Raw genomic sequence first — 17130 nt, 5'->3', positions numbered from 1 at the left:
ATAAGGCTCACAATATAGTCATCATACAATAACATAAAAATCATGTTTAATAACATGATGTTATGATTAAAAATAAATAATAATAATAAATAAATAAATAAAACCTACATGTACAATTATGAAAGTGTTCTCTCAAAAGGTTACATCTTCCACAAAACCAGACATCATTTGCACGTAAAGGTCAGGGATTATCTTCCTGTTTTTGATATTTTTATGTATAAAGTGAGAGAGGGCTGCAGGGATTATTACAAAAATAGACCTGCACACAGGAGAGGGAAACATAATGGAAAGTGGTTAAGATGAGTCTAAGTCTAGGAGGGTGAATGGATGGAGAGAAAATGTGCCACTTCATCAACAAAAGAAAGAGGACCCGCTTTGAAATAAGATGGCACCACACTGTTTATGGCCATGTGAAAAAGCTCCATTTACGTCACTCTGGCCCAATCCCTGCAGAAAGAGCATTGTGCTTTTACTTGAGTGGGAAACAGAACTGAACTGTAAAAGCTTTCGTAGTAAGGAAATAGTAAGGAAAGTAGCAACAAGGAGGCGAATGCAAGGAGACGAGCTTAGCTGCAAGCAGCACCGCTCCTTCTCAAAAGTTCTTGTTGGTCACTCTCCAGCACTCCTCTGCTTTTTTAGTGTTCCTTGTTTCACTCCTAAATACCACAGTCCTCACATTAGCTAAAGTCTCACTCTGCAGCCTGCCTCCACAAAATAACACAAGGGGGAGTTGCATCATGTTTTAGTTAAAAGGTAAATGAAAATAGTTTAATGCAGCAGCAAAGATCAAGAGATTACGCTTCCACAACGAGTTTGACTGCAGAGGCTGTTTGCTAGGTCGTTGGTTTTGTCAGTCTGCGGTTGCCAATGTGAATTCAAAACGCTGGGTTAAACTGTACTCAGGTGGCAAGTTCTGGCAACTATTCAGATTGGACCAAGATCGCCAGGAGGTGGGCATCCTTTGATAAGATAAGAAATCTTTATTGTTACTGCGAAATACTGTCAGAGCAATCCTGTAAGTGCCATATCAAATACACTGTAACCAAATGAACAAAGAGAATATGAATGTGGACAAATAATGCAGTGTAAACAAACACAATGCGGTTTATTATACCATCACTTGAAAGTGACGTGCTGAATAAATATATTGCACATAGTTGTGGGTATTGATGTCTCTAAGTCGGTGGGTGTTGCGTTGCTTTTCTGTGGTCATGAGTGACACAGCTCTGTGGTAAAAGCTGTTCCGGAGACTGGTTGTTATGACCTTTTTAACTTAATGTCAAAAGAATAATTTGAGCTATGTGTTCCTGTTTAAAGTCTTGTGGGAGTGTGATGATATAAACTGGACTGGAATTACGGTGCATCTTTTTTGTTCCTAGAGCTTGTCAGGTAGTAGATCTCTTTGTTTTCCCTGACTAAGTTTTGCCACTGCCACTGAAAAAAAACAAACAAACAAACAAACAGCTTAACTATAAAGAAGTATGCATAACAAAGGCGTGTGTGATCAAATACAAAATCATCTGCGCAACTAATCATAAACTGGGAGGCAAGTTAGGAGCTGAGATTTAATGCTCTATCCCAAACTATTTTCAGCATGCATTTAATATACAAACTCCACAGTGTAGTTAGATTTATTTATCTAAGGACAACAAAAACATGTCAACAAGCAGCCATCGCTCTTTTAAATTAAAATAAAAACAAACAGCTCCTGTGCAGAGAATAAACTCTCTCTTGGTTTCAATTTCAACAAGAATGAATCTAATCATATTTTATGCAGAAATCAGATATAAAAAAAAAGAAAGAAAGAAAAACAGTCATTGAGACATTTGTGCTCCCACCTACGTAGCTCTCAGTGGGGATGTGTGGAGTATTACATAGAAACACTGGCATTTCCTCTGTGCAGATTGGGTGAAGAAAAACCTTTTTGACAAACTCCTATCTTTCATAATAGAAATAAAAACACTGGAGACCTTGCTGTCAGGATGGACTCTTAGTACCCTCTTTTATTTCTCTTAATAGTCTATTATTGAGCTGGAAATGAGTGATGGACTTCATACAGACACTTGAATTATGGCCATGGTAGGTACAGTGATAAGATAACAAGCACAGAGTGTCAGCTAAAAGTGAATCACATAGGATGGAGCCATGATTACCTTCTCTGTTCTATTGAAACAGAGAAATGACTGGTGGAACTCGTTTTGAATGGGAATGACATTAATCAAGCAGACACCTATCATTCACTGACCGTGAAAAACCAGCTCCAGTGAATTAGACCGCAAAAAGGTGTAGTCGTAGTAGTAGAAGATGAATAGCATTTTAGCTGCTCAACTCCCTAATGCCCAAATGGTCAGAAAAACTCCATCAACAAGTGAATCCTACGTGTGTAAAAATAAATATATACACTACAAACTAAAATCATTTATAGTCTATATAGTTAAATCCACACACAGTCCAGTGAGCTTCATTTAAGATTTAGATTTAGTTTTTTAATGTGTTTTTGATTTCTCACAAATCTCTCAAAGTCCTCATATGTCTCTCAATGAAAATGGAGATAATCACTTCAGACCCCACAGAGAAAGTGTGGCTTCATCTGTTTAATACCTGATATTTACATGCATAATCTGACCCAAAGATGACCAATCCTATTTCAGGTGTGATTGCCCCAAGTATGGTGTGATCTGGATTACATTCAGCAACATTCTTTCATAGTTTGAACCCTTGACCCAATTAGTTCACTGGTGTCTTTTGAGGTAATATGTCGAAAATTCAAAAAAGAGACAAAACTGCAAAAGGCTTCAATGTCATCCCACTTTGCTAGTTGCCACCTGAATAACAAACCTGTTAAAAAAAAAAAAAAAACTTTTCATATGTTGGCTCTCCTGGTTAATGTGCCTGCTCTCCCCACTCTGGACGTATACAAGCCCAGTAAACAGACAGCATCTCGTAGTGGCAGTGTGGTTTTGCAGTATTTTGATGCAGAACGTGTTGATAAAATAGATGTTTGCCTGTGTGCAACATGTCCTTACTAAATTAAAAATAAATTCAAAAAGCAAGTTTTCATCATTTAATCAGCGCCTATTAACCTGACGGCAGCTGATATCTTATTTGAGCTTCCTCTGACTGCATCTACATGATTTATTTAACAGTGATTTAAGTGTGGCTATTGTACATTTTGAGTGATAAAGTATCGCGTGAAAGCATGTTGATGAATCTGAAATACATTGCACCAACTGAATGTGATGTCTTTATAAAAGAGAAAGGATGCGTTTATGTTCTGAAAGACCTCAGATGCAAGCAAAGAGGATTTAAATGCCTGGTGTGAACTGTCTACTTGAGCTGTGATAAACCAAGATGCACATTAACACCTCGTGTGAACAGGGCCTTTATGCCTCACAAATGTGCCACGTTCAGAAGGTAGTAGCTTGCTTAAAAAAAAAAAAATCAAAAAAAAAAAATCAAATAAAACTCCTCCATTTCTTTGGATATTTAACAGAACAATAAAAAAGTACACCAAGAAACTGTGATTTCATGGTGTGGGCACAAATATTAAAAGGACAATTTGTTCCCAGACAGAAAGGCCAACTCCATCAATGTTTTAGTGACACAAAAATTGTTTTCACAGCAACTTAGCCTGAGCTGTGTTGGCAGGTGATAACGACTGGCCAACTGTTTCAATAGCAGAGGGGTCAAACCGTGAGCAGTGGAGTGACAGTATGAAGATTTTCCTTCCAATCAAAGCACCGCAGCAGGTGGTTTCACTGATTGGCAGACCTTCAACCAAGTTGCACAGACAACACAGCGAAATCGCTAGTATTTGGTTGGAAGACAGAAATGTTTACACTCCGGCCTCCACAGCAAATGGCTGGATACCCTGGGACCTGCTGTGAGTTTTCATGAACATCCAAAGCTTCAGAGGAGACTCAGAACTTGAGCAATACCGGTAAGGCATGGAGCAGCTCAGACCTCCAGGATTAAGATAAGTATTCATCCTTGTAAATCCTCCACTAAAAACGTAGAAAGACTAATGACACATAGCAACTTGTAAAACTCCTTTCGGGTCAGAGAAACAATAAAGAGGACAGTCGAAGGAGGGCAAGAGAATAGAAAGAGGGGAAAAGAAGAAATTGGACGTCTAAACCCCCCCCAGAAATCTCATTAAGTCAAACAATCAGGCCAAGGAAATCAAGCAGATCTCATAAACGCACACTAGGCCGCCAGGGACCCTTATCAGCACTATACCCTACAGGCTTGTGGTTTATGATAAGTCCCCACATAGATATAAACAGTGGAAAATGTTATGACATATTTATAAGTGAAATGGGTGTAGCAGTGCAGCTTTGCCGTGATGTAAAATGTAGATCTGTACATAAAAAAACATTATGTAGCTCCAGTTTCTTCAATCTGTTCAGGTATCCAGCTGTTTGCTGTCTGTTCTGTTCAGGGTCAAAGCTTTACAGTTTTCAAACGTATGTCTTCTTTAAACTGCAACATTGCTGTTGTGGTACTTGGTGCACAATAACTCAAATGGGCAGCTGGAGAAAAAAAAGTAGAGCGTCTCATCCTTCCACCAGCATCTTATATTATTTGGATAAATTTCAATAGAAATTAAAATAACGATACAAAAAAGAACTTAACAAATGCTAAACGATATATATATATATACATATACAATTGCCAATTTCCTGTACACATACACCCCCCCTAGATATATAAAAAAACAAAAAAGTACACGTTCTTTACATCACTTCCCTGACTCACTTACAGTTACTTGCAATTGTAGAATAAAACGGTTTCTCATCCCTGCCAATGTTTGGGTGATCATTTTACAATCATGTATTCATTAAGTACATACATACACTAAATGTTCACACTAAAGACAGATGAAATATAGCTGATTTTTTCTTTGCACAGCTTCCTGTATACTGTGATCAAGTAACATCAACTCAAAGGGGACACATTATGAAAAATCCACTTTGACAGTGTTTTTGAACATATATTTGTGTCTACCCACAAAATTTGAAATAAATCCATCCAGTCCTTTGTTTGTGATCTGCTTATGTCTTACAACAGATTTAAAATTGCTCCATTTCAAATTTTCTCAACTTGTGACATCACAAATTGTTAAAAAAAAAATCCCCTCCCCTGATATCTCTATCCATGGACTCCACCTCCAGCCTAAAGCAAAACGTTTGTGCAGGTCCGACATTTTTATTGTCTCTACAGGAGGAGTGATGTATACTTGTAAAACTCAGGTGGTCTCATTTCATTTAAAGAGACACACACATCAAAACGTAGTGTTCTGAGAGAGCTGGTTTCTACAGGGTCACAAACCTCCTCTGGTGCTTTGATTTATGTTACATGTTGACCAAAGCACAGCACAGATGTTTCATTTAGACCACAGCAGACTGAAAAGGAATATAACATTTCCTCTTTAAATCTGATTGTTCAGAAAGAATATTAATCTGATATTTTAACTTACAAATGTATAAAATGCTGTAAATCTAAACTACCTAGAGTTGATGCATTGACCCTGTTTGGTTTGGTTAAAATTGCTGTGGCCTGAATATCGATTGATTAATTGATTCTTCTAATTCATTTTCAGCAGCAAACAATTTATTTTACTAAATAAGACTGTATAGACAAAAAAATGCCTGTCAACAAGGGGAGGGGATTGCAGCGTCTCATTGTGAAATTGATGTCAACATGTTGGTTTTGCTATTTGTGTAATCCTCGTCTTCTTGCAATATTATCAAACAGTTTTTTGTCTTTTCTGTTATCTTCTTACTTCTTTCATTTTCTCTCACTGTAGTATTGCGATTTATTTTTCAGAGTACGGAATCTGAAACTGAACCCTGACACCTTTGAATCGATTCATCACGATTTGATCTAATGGATTTCATGATTAATCTTTACATCCCTAATCAGTAGTCTTAGGAGCAGTGTAGTCCATGTGATTATGACAAACAGAAAGTTACTCAGTCCTCAGTCAGGCAACAGCAGTAACCACAAACTTTGAGGCCAATCAATATGTGTGATCGATCGGTCATTCCTGAGGTTTAGAAGAGATCTATGTGTTAAGAACAGTATAACATGTGTTCTATTTGTTAAGAACAAGTATATTTGAACCACTCTGCAAAAGACACGGATACGTGTGGATACATTTGTATAATCCTGAGGATCAAATCAGAATGTTAAGAGTTTCATTACAATCTGTTTTCCTTTTTTTTCGTGCCTTCATCTGTCAAGTCAAACCTTACAGTAGAGGGCACAGTAGCCAGATAATGTAATCTATCAAACTGTACATTGACAAACAGGAATACCAGCCTATTAATCCTGTAATCAGTTCTGTGAAAAAGTAATCAACACTGACCATTGTCGATCTGCTCTTCGAGCCTCATTTCATGGAGGAGCTTTGGCCATCAGTCTCAGGCCGACATCCACACTAATAGCAGCTGCTTCCTCAAGGGCTTTCCCATCCATCACCCAGAGAAGGTTACCCTGTTAGTGATGCTGTTTGGCCTCTGGTGCACATTAGCACATGCACTTAGGACGGTTATCACCAAAATGAAACTCTAACTGATCACATGCATGTTCTGCTCCACAGGCTTGTTTGATTGTGATTCATCATTTTGAGATGTCTTTAAATCAAACTAAATGTGATCGTTCCTTTAATTTCCACCTTGATTACTTCTTTGACAACGCAAACAAGTCCAGGTCATCTCGGAGACTGACACTAAAGAGTACAGGTCGGTTTGTGTAAAGTATAAATGACAAATAGTAGATAAAGATCAATCAAGGGGAACGTGGGATGTTTAGGTAGGCTGGCTTCAACAGATCCAATCTCACTGCTCCTTGCAGCAGCTCCACACCAACGAGTTAAAGAAATCCCTTCACAGTAAATAGTGTGGGCTCAGAGATGAGCGTGTGTGCTTTCGTATTAACATCTTCTTTGCAAACAACAAAGGATGGAAATATTCCAATGTTTGATATACAATCCAAACACTTAACGTGGTTTCAGGTTCTATACATGAAGAATACTACATCCCTCTGACAATGATGGCTATTTATAAACGTAGACTAAATCGACTACCAATGCTCTGAATAATGCAAACTAACACTGCCAAACTCAAACCACAAAAGTAATTGGCTATTGGGTATTTTGGGGGTATATTTTATTAATATTTGGCCCATCAAAATGTTTATTCTTCTTTGGTCATCACAATCAAATGTCATTTTCAGGCTTGACTTGAGAAGAAGTGCTCACTAACACAGATTTACACACATTTGAGAGAAAGGCCAATTGTGTCATGTCAACTCACTAAAAAAAAAAAAAATGGAGCAAAAACAAAAGTGTTGCATTGATATTTTTGTATGCAGTGTCTATGTAACTATAATGCTCAAAAAAACATTAAAGGAGCAATTGTCAGTATAACACCAGGCTAGTAAAAAATAGGGGATAGCAATCTGTCCATTTAGGAAGCACAAGTTACTGTGACTCAGCTTCACTCGCTTTGGTGCAAGTGAAAGTGACAACAGGTGTGCAACGGGGGGAAGAAAAAGACACATCATGCTACCGGTAGTGTCCACATTTTAAACTTAATAAAACAAACAATGAAAAATCAAAGAGAAGATATGTTCAAAGAGAAGACCTTGAGGACAACACTCATACACACAACTGACTCCAGGCTGAGCTGCCGTCCCTGACTCGGCGAATGATGGCGCTTTCTGCAAAGAGCATGACTCATGCAAACTCTCGACTCTCATCCTGAGCGAGTGACGCCGTCAAAGTCTACGCGACATGTGATCAGTGAAAAGACTGTGACATAGTCCTGCATGCGAGCAATGCTTTTGTGCTCCGTGCAAGCGTGCTACTGTGTGCCAGGCTCCACCCAGCCCCACGTGACACCACAACAATGACAGGGCTCCCCGTCCGTCATCACGGCTTTGTCTTTGGGCACGGATTTTAAACAAACAGGGCAGAGGCACAAAGCAAAGCTAAACCATAACAAAGTCAACGCCACAATAATCTTATTTGTATACAGGCTCTCTGTGTGGCTCTTCAGTCATCTCTGTCAAACTCATTTCCATAACTGCTAATGACAGATGTACGTAAAGACTCCTCTGTTCACACTGCTCAATCTCTTACACTGAACTTTGTCAGTACATGAATACATCACCCAACCTTTTTTAGGAGATACAGATAGCCCATCTGAATCTAGAATCAGCAGAAACAGCAAACCAAAGTCCCATCTGTGTTCCAGACAGCAGGTTGCTTTGGAAGGACTCGCAGCAGGTGTTTCAGAGGTCCACTCTTCAAACTCACTCACAGTGATTCTACTGCACCATCAAGCCAAGCTGCTGATTACACCGCTTGATTTTCAAAAAACCTCCCTGAGAAACCTCCATCACTGGGACCAAGCTCAGTAAGATCACACTGAAGACTATGCCTGAAAATGACCAGACTGTCATCCTGCTTTCGCCACACTTCAATCCCCGTACAACATCACCTCCAGTAGATTCTGAGCACCAACAAAACCTTCCTGTTTCCTCGTGTTCAACTTATCTTCTGTCAACTAGTCGATTTTGAACAGTGAAATAAACAACATAATTGTCATAGACTCCTAAAAACCTCCACAATCACATTACATTCCCTGTAAAGTGATTAATGTTGCTTTCCTTAAAGCCCTGAAGCTGCACTGTAAACATTCTGCTTTACCGTTGTTAAACTATTACACACAAGACGGAGCATATGACCGGAGAGAGTTACGTAAGGCTGCAAGGTTGCATAAGGAGGAAGTTTGTATTTCAGTGTACTTCTGTGACAAAGTATCAACAGTAAAAATGCATTCAACCAACACGCATTGTTGAGGCAAAGACCGTTTAGCGATAGAGAGAGAGAGAGCATCACTTCAAGCACTTCTTGAAGTGACTTCAGTCAAACAGGTTCTATTTTTTCCGGGGGGGTTTAGTCTGACACTAAAAGAACATGATGCCCAGTCGTCTTAGAAACAGGTAAACTGTGTGGTGGGTTATGTGTTTTGGAGCTCTTCATTAAACAAAGGCGAAACATTGTTCCCTTTTGCTTTGTGGTGTGCTTGTAACTGCTGGATGCCATTCTAAAACAGTGTGTTGTTAAGGGTGTCCATTCATCTGATATCAGGATGGCTGCTCTGGTGCACGGAGCTCGCTCTAAAGACTGAATGTCTTGTTGTCAAAATCAGGCATGTCGCACGGTGTGCTTCAAAAATCATTACATGACCACAACTCCTCATAAATCCTCTCTTCGCGTTACTTTGCTAATCCAGCATGAAAACTTAAAAAAAAAAAAAAAAAAACGGCTTTACAAACAAAGACTGATCTCTTTAGCAAACAGCAACATAACACTTGTTGACATTGTGAAATAATCTGCATGTCTGGGATTCTGAACTTGTCTTGTTGTCATGACCTATTATCACCCACTCTGACTCTAAATGTTAGAATGGAAAACAGCAGCTTTTACTCAGGGTGCACTGGCGGCGCGTATCTACTGTATGTAAACTAAGGTGTGTCCAAATAAACACAGGTAAGTACACTCGAGACTTCACTTGAGTTTCTTCATTCATCATCTGACACTCAAGCCACTCACAGCAGGAGGCCATGGGCCATGCTTCAGTTTTTTTTTTTTTCTTTCAAAACAACATACTGGGAAGATGTGGCTTTGATGAGAAAGTAGACATACACAATATGCATGTATTCCACTTTTGCACAAGTTGTTGGTGAGCTTTAACAAGCATACAGGTATGCGAGGAGTTCCCTGTCCTGCTTGTAGCTTGCTATTGTGTCAGAATAAATAATAAATCAGCTGAGAATGTCTACAGCAAAAAGTGACGTTGTGCCAGAGTGGCACATCAGCGCGACTGCAGCATCCCAAATCTCTCATTCTCTCTGTCATGCATCCATCTGTTCGGGGCTCTCTCTTTTGCAGCCTGGGTCAGTGTTACACTCTGCTCTGATCAAGAATCTCACTTGCATTTGTCACATCCCTGGCTCTGCTCCTGCTGTCTCTAATGATCCACTCTCTCACTATTCTGGCACGTACATTATTCTCTCCATCCTAAAGAATCACACCCTCTCCTCCTATCTTCATCTTAACACTCTGCCTTTCTCATCTTCTGTCTTCCCATCCTCATGCTCTCTCTTCTTCTCCTTCTACCCACACACTCATTCAGTATTCATATTTTAGAGGACATTTATGAGCGTGAAACTGAGCGTGTGCATCTGCACCATTTTCCAGTGCAGAGGAAACCTACATTTTTCTCCTGTAGCCTTCCCACCCCTCCAACCCTCCACCCCCTTCCGTATCTAGCTAATCCAGATTCTGGTTTTGGTTTCGTGTTGCTCATCTTTTTTTAGACTGAAAGCCATGTGCCACTCACTCCTACTCTCCCTCTGCCTCTTTCTCCATCTTTTTCTCCCACTGCCACCCACTCAATCCCTTTCACCTCTTCCCACTCCATTTTCTCTTCTTTCGTTTGATGTGATAGTATGTGCACTGCAGACTGCATGTGTGTTTGTGTACACATGACTGTTTTTCGTGTGTGATGGGTTGGCAACATATGCGCTGTGGCAACCTGGCGATGGCAGGTTGCCACAGCGCATGTACTGAGCAGTTTCACACGATTTTGGTGGAATACTGAAATCCTCTGCATCGGTTTTTGTCCATGCAACACACTTCTGCAGGAAGCCTTAGGTTTTAACAGTGTGCTGGATGTCTTGTAGCGCTTTAAATCTGCATCACACTCAAGTGAGGAGAGTAACCACACATACAAAGTCCTGCAGAGAACATGCCAAACTCTCAACACTGTCTCCGCCGTGTAAGATTCACAACAAGAGACTCTGCACTGCTTTTGGCTGATTCTGATCGCATGTCCCATGATGCACTTCAAAGAAGAAGAGGTAACATAAATCTAAGTTTGTCATAAAAGGGCTTAACATTTCTGTTCACAGCAGTACAAATGGACATTGACTTAGTTGAATTTTTTAAAGATTAAGTACACGGTCTCTGATAAAATGACATTCACTCTTGTGAGCTACATAAAATGGATATGACAGCCTACAATCATAAACATGCTAATGGTATCATTATCAACTATGAACGTGAAATATATTTCAACTAGGCTACTAAAGGTGGGCAAACACATCATTTTATGTTAAAATCGAGTTCTTTTGAGATTTAAAATCGATTCGTAACTTCCAAAAATTGATTTTCTTTTGGCTAATCAGTCACTCCCTGCTAAGTGCTAATGCTAGCTCTTTAACTTCGTAGAACGTCAAATGGAGCAGAAAGAAAATCAGACAGTCTCACAGATGACAGGAGTAGATACTGAAGTATTCAAAAAGTACACTTTGAAACATGAATCCAGAATCACTTTGAATTGAAAGCAGATTCTAAATTGAATCGTGACCACAAGAAACAAAATCGAAAATGGAGCGAGACACCCAAAAGTTCCCAGCCAAATTGGCTACTCAAAGTTTTTTTCTTGTGACTTGGCTTTGAAAACCACACAGGCCAGCAATTTTACTTACAAACTTTGCCCGACATTAAACTAAAAATCAGTGCCATTTCGTTCCCTTTACCTGGTATTGTTAAAGCATACAAGTGATTATTATTTTACACCTTGAAACAAAATAATATGACAAAACCATGTCATAATATGTTAAATCTTTAAAAAAAAAAAAAAAAAAAAAGCCACATTGAATTCTCACAAGTAAATCAAATTGTTGTTACAGTATTCACACTGGTTACCTGCAGGATCAACAACCAAATGCTGCAAAATGTGCTGCTGCATCATCGTGATGCACTGATTCCTTCATCACATGTTAATTTTCAGCCACCAGCATGAGGCCCTGGTTAACCAAAATGTGTAAAAATAACTCGTCCATAAAACATGAGAAGCCTGTTATGGACACAAGATTAGGTTGAATATGATGCTTGGGAAAACATAGAGACAACATGCGAAAGCTGCCAGAACTCCCTGAAGGTGCTCGGTTTCCACAAGGGTTGAATCCAGGGATACCAGAAATCCAAAGGTAAACACTGATGTTAATGCAGCATTGTATGACAAAGGCTTTATTTGGATATGTGATTAAATAATGTATTCCATCCATAATACGATGCAGACATCAGTATTTATCTATTATTAAGAAAGAATCAATACTAACAGATGAGATACAGTTCAGCACACTTCTGTGTGCCATGTGCACTCATTTCATGACAAACTGATCTTGTTCTTCAACGTAATAGTGGTCTAAACTAAAATGGGTCTACAGTAAGGCATGTGCCATTTTTGCATTTTTTCTCTCGTCTCCTCATTTTCTTCTTCTCTGAACTCATCTGTGGTTCTGCTCAAATAAAAAGCCTGGGGTGACACATTTTCAGGCCCTTAAGGGTGTGCACCGCCTTCTGCAGCTGACCCCTCTGGTACTGTCACAGGAGGCTATTTACTATAACCACTGTGTTGATGTTCATGTGGCAGCACCTTGTCTGTCTCTGATGAATAACTGTATAGTGAAGGTATTTGTAAATGGACCGGTGGAGAGCGTTATGACAGAGGAAAAACAAAAGTGGAAGTCATGAGAAAGGAGTGCCAGAATTATCAGTGGAATATTTGGAGTGTGATGATAAACAGGTGTGACATTCCTCTTATTGTCGCTGTGCCATGTCCTTTTTTAGAAACAGAACATTGTCCTTCTTCACAGCCCAAACACAATCATGGGTTCTTGGCTCTACTTTTAAGTTTGATTCATCGAGTCAGTCAGAAGACCTGTTTACTGACAACTTGGCAAATAAATTACCAGGAAAAAAAGACTGGACACTTAATTTGGACTATGAGCAGTTCACACTAGACTATGACACTGCCAAGTCACTTTTGGACTCTTACTAACTTAATGGGCTTTTAAATTACGTTTGCATTATCTTCAGTATTCAATGCAAAATAAGAAAACGTGCCTGAAATATGCCATAGGCCTAATCCAACCACTCACACTATAGTTAGCTGGTTGGTTGTTTTGTGCGCCAGCATCTCAATGTGTGATTCCAACAAGTCGATGAGCAGCAGCGGCTGTAGAGTAATCTCATTTAATCAGGACAGCTGCTTAAGGTGGCATCCTACGGGCCTAGCTAATGTGAATGTGGCCTAAGAGATGGGACTCAAACCAGCACTAAAACAAGAGCTAAAAAGCCGGGTCACATTGTCTCTACCATGACTATCGTGCATGTGCAGATAACGGCAGGTAAACGGGTGAGATCGACAGTCTCCTCGTCATCCACACTCTGCTCACCTGATTTTTGACGATGCCTTGTCAAGACCCAATGCATCGGTTCCGCTCGTTCTCCCATATCCTTTCGACTGCAGCCAGCCTCAGCCTCGCTTCCCCCGGCACCGGCAAAACGGGGTTTTGGAGGATGAATTCAAAATTGTGTCTCCGACAGATTTATGATAACCCCACAGACGTCATTACAACTGCAGCATGAATGGAGCCAGATAAGGCATCAAAGAGCAGGAGCTTCCCCGTTAATCTGCACGGGTGTCAGGCAAACACGTTAGGATGCGTGCCATCAAAGAGCGTAATTAAATACACGGTCTTTTTTTAAGCCACCGGTAACTGACGGCTTGGTTCTCGGCGTATTTACAACACGTCGTCGCCTGTGGCAGTCCAGTGAGAGTGGGACATTTTCATAACCCCCCCGTCGGAACTCGACATGATGATTTCTATTCACAGATGATGGCAAATCCTCTGGTTTGACGAGCCCCCCGTTTCACACGTTGTAGTCGACAGCCCGTGTGCCATCAGCCGGACAACTCCCGATCCCCAGCACGAATAGCAGCAATACAGAGGTAGCATTTCCCAAGAATCTGGCCCATCCCCTCGGATGTTTCTCCAACAAAATACGTAAAAGAAAAACTGCTATTCGCCTTCCGTGTTTGTTGCGTAAATTCCATACAATGCTCGGTTTACGCACACCTGAATCGTTCTTGTACGGCAGACCACGGACACTTTGGAGATCCTGCGGAGAAAGAGCGCCACCGGTGGTTTGTGAATATCAAGGAATCGGCAACAGATTCAAAGAGAGCAGTGTTTCTTGAGAGGCTGCCACTCCTCTTTGTGAAGTCATCCAAAAACTGCCCGGGGAAGGGTTTTTTTTTTAAAAAAGCAGAAAAAATACTGTGCGCCCTGGTTTGTTAAATTATTCTAAATTTGATAGAACTGTAACATTTTACGCAATCTTCTTAAAAAACTAATAGCAAGAGTGCTGTCAATTTTTAAGATATTCATATACACTAAGGAATATTTCCTACATCACTGTTAAACCTCATTTTCTTGTTACTTGTTTTAGTTTAAATCTTATTTGCCATGTGCCCTGGTATCACAGTTAAATGACCCGGCCACTCACTATTTTACGGATAATTATCTTGACACACTATTATCTTCTTTGGCACGACGTACACTGGGCGTGGGTCAACGTCACTTCATAAAATAAACACAAGAATTGGGTGTAGAGCTTACTGTCATGTGTCAACAATGCAGGCGAACAGGTGAACGTTATAGTCTAAAATTAATCTTTACAAAATACACGCTTTAGAAATTATATATATATATTTATTTATTTATTTATTTTTTTTCGGTAGCACGGTCGTCTCACTTTCACACGACCTGCTGCCGTGACTGCGGCAAGACGGCTGACCTGACCTCAGTGCTAGGAGTTATTTGCCAGACATTGATTGGCTGTCTAAAAATAGACAACTTGCCTGTCACCTATTTAGCGTAGACCTACCGGAGCAACATGATTCAATTTGTTAGGAAAATATTCCCTACTGTTGTCATAGCCTATGTGATATAATGTGTAGGCTATAGATGTGCAATACCATAGGTTTCTTAAATTAGATGTAGTTAGACCCATTGACGGGAAAATATGATGCAGGATGGCTCTACATTAGACAGAAGACAACATCATGACTCATCTCCTCGTATTTACTCTGAAAAGTAATCTTGGGCTAACGAAAAGAAAGGGAAGTGATGTCACTGAGTTAGTGTCATCATACCAGTTTAAATCTGCCCCACCAATTTCAAAACAACAGCCTATCCTAGTAGCCTTATGCAATTTCATCTTTCATAGTTTAAAGTCTGTATGCGTCTTTTGGTCTGATTTTGTTAATAATGTTCTTTTGACAATTTGGAGAGGGTCAAGCTTCGCCACCACTCACAATAAAAAATGCTTTAAAAATAATGATGTAAGGACCATTTAATTTCTGTCCCCACTAAGAGTAGGACATTGAAGATGTATTTGCATTAAACATAGACTATTTATCTTAACTATTTGTACAATGCAGTCTGTATCATATAGACCAATGTGTTGTTTTAGATGTGTGCTTTATCACATGACTTGAAACACTGAGGCTTATTTTTTAGTTTGATTACATTCATTAATGAACAGCTTGGGATCTACAGTCATGACTGCTATTATTCTGTCAAAAATGTTTGCCTTGGTTATATCTCTTATTACCATTGTATTGTATGACAGTAAACACTTAACTTTGTCATGTTGAACTAATCATTATAGTAGTTCTTTAAACTCTCTAGATTATACTTAAAAAAAGGCTTTAAGACCCAGAATGTAATCAACGAAATAACTCCCCTTTTTCAGATTGCTGGATGGTACAGTCCAATCTCTCCTCCTCTTGGTCTCATTCTCCTCCCTCTTGCTTCCAGTGTCCTCCATCTCCGCTTTCCCTCATTTTCTCTTACTAAGGACATTGTCACTACCAGAGCCTGCTGCAATTGCTCCTCCGTCTATTATCCCTGTTATCTCTGCAGAGCTTTTGGAGAGGTATGTAAAACACATATTTACCGTTATCACATCACTGCAGGATTTAGGGAGTATTTTTAAAAATATGTCCTGTCAATAATCTGTTTAAAAGCAAGCTGTTATGGCCCATTAATTACATTTCATCTGTTTTACTCTTTTTTTTATTCTCACTGATTCCCTTGCAGTCACGTTGATCATTATGTCTTTCCTCCATCTTGTCCTCCATTTATAGCACATATCATGACTCATGCAGTTTTACAGTGAGACAACAGGGCAAAACTGAGGAAGAGGTTGTATCTACCTGTTATAGCATCTGGATTGAACTCATTAGGATCAAAGAAATAGAGATTCTGTTCTCCTGCATGGAGCTCTGCAACTATAATAGCAATGCTCTTCTTCCATTACAAAACTAGCTGATTCTCCTGAGAAAAATGCTACACACAGGAAGCTGTTGTACTATTTATTTCTCTTGTGGAAGATTATGTCCCAGCTGCTGGTACCAAAATAAACATTTTCTTGTCCTCTGAGCATCGAAGTGTTTCCATCAATGTCATCTTTTTCCAAGGTCACTTTTAAGGCCCAACAACCACATGACTTCTTGACTACTGTACACTGACTCGATGAATTTAAGGGCTCTTTCGTATGTCATCTACTCTTCATTCACAAGAGCAGATAATAGGATGTGTGTGCCTAATTTAGAAGATAATCTGTCTTTGTCTGATTGCTGTTTTTCCTTAGTGAAGCAGCACCGAGCTGACCTTATAAAGACTCCTCCTGACCAGACCACACCTCTGTCCCTGAGTCCATGGAAGCCAAGGCCAAGTCTGGGGCCACAGCACCCAAGGCTGCATCTAAAGCTGAAAAGAAGGAGCCGGCAGCCCCACGCAAGAGTGACCCTGCCCCTGTAGCACCTGAGCCCGAGCAGCCCCCTCCCAATGATGGGGCAGCAGAAACGGAAGGAGCAGGTGATGAGGCCGCAGCCTCTGGCACAGACTCTCTGGAACATCTGAAGCCGTTCATCATTGGTGGTGCTGTTATTGCTGCAGGAGCCATCTTACTGGGAGTGTTGCTACTGGCGAGGAGAAATTAAAACCAAACCATTATCTCAATTTAAAGTATTTATTGGTTAATCAGCTGGAGCTATATTGCTAAGTGGTTCACAGACTATGATACCTGGGGGACGGGGTGCTACTGTGCATCTATTTTTGTTGTTGTATGTTTTCTGCCTGCTTTCACTAGTAGGTAATCAAACCATTTAAGTTTTGATCAAGGCTGTACATGGA

At 40.0% G+C, this 17130-nt stretch overlaps 1 protein-coding gene across 2 annotated transcripts in view; it reads right to left on the bottom strand.

Annotated features, from left to right (window-relative positions):
- Window positions 1–14516, bottom strand: part of dagla (diacylglycerol lipase, alpha) — a 31598-nt gene extending 17082 nt beyond the window's left edge. For both annotated transcript variants that reach the window (XM_079340410.1, XM_079340411.1), the window contains exon 1: window positions 13321–14516. The gene's annotated coding sequence lies outside the window, so the exon portion shown is untranslated. The remainder of the gene's footprint in view (window positions 1–13320) is intronic.
- Window positions 14517–17130: the final 2614 nt, after the last annotated feature.

Source organism: Symphodus melops, assembly GCF_947650265.1.
Source record: "Symphodus melops genome assembly, chromosome: 3".
Lineage (NCBI taxonomy): Eukaryota > Metazoa > Chordata > Actinopteri > Labriformes > Labridae > Symphodus > Symphodus melops.
Note: the sequence above shows the minus strand (reverse complement) of the source record. Positions and strands in the feature narration are given on the sequence as shown.